The sequence below is a fragment of the Melospiza melodia genome, unplaced genomic scaffold (assembly GCF_035770615.1).
Source record: "Melospiza melodia melodia isolate bMelMel2 unplaced genomic scaffold, bMelMel2.pri scaffold_99, whole genome shotgun sequence".
In the NCBI taxonomy this organism is placed as follows: domain Eukaryota; kingdom Metazoa; phylum Chordata; class Aves; order Passeriformes; family Passerellidae; genus Melospiza; species Melospiza melodia.
Window position 1 is genome coordinate 762,695 of NW_026948807.1, and position 4,059 is coordinate 766,753.

Genomic DNA, 4,059 nt, shown 5'->3' on the forward strand with positions numbered 1-4,059 from the left:
ATGTCCTGCCCTGGGCTCACAACCACCCCAAATCCCTGGCTGTGCCCTGCCCCTGATCCCCACAGCCTGTCCTGTTTCCTTCATCCCTGCGTTGCCAGGGACTCTCTGGGACAAGGGAGCTCTGCTCTGGCTATGGAGGGAGGTGCAGGTGCCACCACTGGAGTGGGAACCAGAACTTACCAGGTTTGTGTCCTTTGGGGGTCAGGAACTGGTGGGACTCAGAGGCACAGGAAGTTTCTCTTCATGGCCAAGAGACTGTGGTTGAACAGGATACAATTGAATAACAACCATGCTCTTCCCTGAGCCATGTGCATTGTCCCAGTAGTGTCTGTCATGCCCACCATCCACAAGTGATTTTCATACTAAAATTAATTTTAGAAAAATATGGTTCTGTGATAGATATAAATAGAGTTGTTTTATCAGGATGCTCATCCTGAAGTGGGATAAAACAGCATGAACAATTCCTGATTTGCAAAGCTGTCAATGGTGGATGAAGAAGGGGCTCAGGCTGCTTTTGGTGCTGAGGAAATGCTGAAACCAGCCTGACTCATTTCATTTCCTCATGCCCTGGCTGATCTCTCCTCTTTCCCCTTCCACCCATTGGCTTTTGTCTCCCCTCAGGCCCCCCTGTGAAGAGCCTGGCTCTGTGTTCTCCATCCCCTCCTCGCTGGCACTGCCAGGCTGGCATGAGGAGCCCCTCAGCCTTCCCTGCTCTGGGCTGGACAAGCCCAGCTCCCTCAGCCTCTGCTCACAGCCCAAGGGCTCCAGCCCCACCTTGGAGGCCCTTCCCAGACCCTGCTCCAGCTGCCAGACATCTTTCCTGCCCTGGGCAACCGAAACCAGGCCAAGTGACCTGGATAATCCCAGTCCTTGATGTCCTGGTCACGCAGCCTAGGCCCTTGTCCCCATGTGAGGTTCTGGGGGTTGATCTTGTGGAACATCCTTGGGGGAGGCTGCTGCTCCATGTGGGTCAGGGGGATACCAGGGACAGAGACCCTTCTGAGCATGAACAGCTTTGGACTTCTGGGGGGAAACTGTGAGAGGGGGCTGGGGCAGAGTGACCAACCCAGTGACTTCACACAGCCTCCCTGTGATGTCACAGAACCCCCCTGTGATGTCACAGCCTGCTCTGTGATGTCATAGTTTATCTCTGATATCGCTATGTTGGTCTTTGATGCCACAACACACTCTGTGAAGTCATACAGCCCCGTGTGATGTCACACAGCCACCCTCCGTGATGTCACAGCCTGCTCTGTGATGTCACAACCATGTCACATAGCTCATCTCTGATGTCACAGCAAACTCTGTGTTGTCATAGTCTGCTCTGTGATGTTGTCCTCTGCCCTGTGATGTCACACCTCACTCTGTGATGTCACAGAGACAGCCTATGATGCCATAGTTGCTCAGTGACCTCACATAACCCACTCTGTGATTTCATAACCCACTCTGTGACGTCATGTCACCAGATGATAAATTGTCTACACCACGTGAGCACACACAGTGCTGGTTCTCCAAAACCCCAGGCTATGGAAACCACACAATGCCCATTGTGTGAGAACGGGAACTGAAATTCACCAGCCTCAGTGTCCTGCCAGCTCAGCCCGGCCCACTGGAACATTGGGGTCCACAACCACCAGGGACCACCAGAGAGATCCCCCAGGACAGGAGAATGCATGGGTAAAGGGGAGGGGAAATATGTTAATGATTTTGGGGAAACGATTATCATATGTATGTTTTGTCCAGGACAAACAATGAATATGTATGCAAAATACAGAATATAAACAGAAACCTTCCAGCACTCATCATGCACAGCTTTGGGAGAAGCTATCCCCCCATGCATCTGGCCAAATAAAGAATGCTGCTTCTTAAGGCTACATTGGGGTTATGGAGTTTTAATATTTTGCTGAATTTTTAGTAACAGTCCCACTCCCAAGGAAAGCTCAGTCTCCTGCTGGTCATAAACAGAGAAGGGCTGGTGAGAGATTTGGTGGTTGAAGGCTGCCTAAGGTAAAGTCACCTTTAAATAACAGAGTTTCCAATATTCTATGAAAGAAAGAGGGGCTGCAACAAAACTTCATCACTGGAATTATGGAGGGTAGGCGTTGGCTTATTCAGGGTGCAGATTTGGAGAGTACCAAATCAGATACTGACTTTTCAAGGGAAACAGTCTTAAAAACAAAGGTGTCCAGGAATGATGGACACACTTCAAGAAAAAAAACTTGAGGGAGAAGGAGCAGCATCTGTGCTAAAGTTGAGCCAGCTAATTTTTGTCCTGGCTGGGCATGGAGATTTTGTGGGAACTGAGGGGAAAAAAAGAGCGTGTCACCATTGGAAAGAAGATCAGGCATCTCAGGAAGTGTTAAAGGATGTTATTAGGTCATGCAGAAAGAAAAGTGGTAAAAGGTCAATTAAAACATAACCCAGCCACTTGTGTGAAAAATACTAAAAAATGTTTCAAAAAGGAACCTAATAGCAAAAGGAGGGATAAGTAGAACATCTACTCTTTATTGGAGGCAGTGGGGAATACAATAGGTAAGATAAGGAAAAGCTGAGCTGCTTAACACCTTCTTTGCCCCAATTTTCAAGAATAAGACAGGTTGTCCTCAGGACAAGTGTTCTCCTGAGCTGGTGGATGGGCACAGGGAGCAGAACAGCCCCCCCCTGTAATCCAGGAGGAAGAAGCTGGGGACCTGCTGAGCCACTCAGATGCTCACAGGTGTCTCTGGGAGCAGATGGGACCCATCCTAGGGGGATGAGGGAGCTGGTGGATTGAGCTCCCGATGCTGCTCTCCATCATTTACCATCAGTGCTGGCTCAGCAGGGAGGTCCCAGAGGACTGGAGGTGCCAATGTGAGCCCATCCCCAAGAAGGGCTGGAAGGAGGAGCTAGGCAACTCCAGGCCTGTCAGCCTGACCTGGGTGCCAGGCAAGGTTATGGAACAGATCACCTTGAGTGCCATCACAGGGCACCCACAGGATGGCCGAGGGATCAGAGCCAGCCAGCATGGATTTCAATATCTGCACTGATGATCTGCATGAGGGGAGTGAGTCCAGCATCAGCAAATTTGCAGATGACACCAAGCTGGCTGTGAGTGTGGATCTGCTGGAGGGTAGGAGGGCTCTGCAGAGGGACCTAGACAGGCATCATACTGGGAGTGACTGGGATCACACTGGGATTATAGTGGGTGTCAATAGACCCTGACTGGGGTTCCTGAGAGCTACCAGGCCCATGCTGGGAGCTGACTGCGCACACACTAGGAGGAACTGGGAAAAACTGGGAATGACAGGATGCATGCTGGTGACAATTGGGATGTCCTGGCAGTGACTGGGATGAAACTGGGGGCAGCTGAACCATGCTGAGGTAACTGGGAGTGTCTGGCAATGACTACGAGAATGTTCGGGGCAACTGGGATATACTGGGAGCGCCTAAGACCATGCAGGTGGTGACTGGGACAACACTGAGGGCAACTGGGGGCAAGTGTGTTTGACTGTGGCCCTGCTGGGAGAGACTGGGATCATACTGGGAGATACTGGGACTATACTAGGGGCAACTGGGAGAACTGGGAATACACTGGATGAAAGTGGGAGCAACTAGGAGCAACTGGGATCATGTTGGGAATAAATTGCATCATAATTGGGAATGACTGTGAGTGCCTGGGCTCATACTGGGAACGGGGAGGGATCCTGCCAGGAGTGAGAGGAAGTGACCAGGAAAATCCTGGGAGTGACAAGAAAACTGGAAGCACACAGGCGCAGCAACTGGACTCATGCTGGGAGCAGGGCTCCAGGACAGGATAGAGGCAGGGGCCAAACCCAATAAGGTGAGGTTTAACAAGTCCAAGTGCTGGGTCCTGCCACTTTGGCCGCAACAACCCCTGCAGCACTACAGGCTGGGGACAGAGTGGCTGGAGAGCAGCCAGGCAGAAAGGGACCTGCAGGGACTGATGGACAGCAGGCTGGACATGAGCCAGCAGTGTGTCCAGGTGGCCAAGAAGGCCACAGGCTCTTGGCCTGGATCAGGAATGGTGTGGCCAGCAGGAGCAGGGCAGGGATTCTTCCC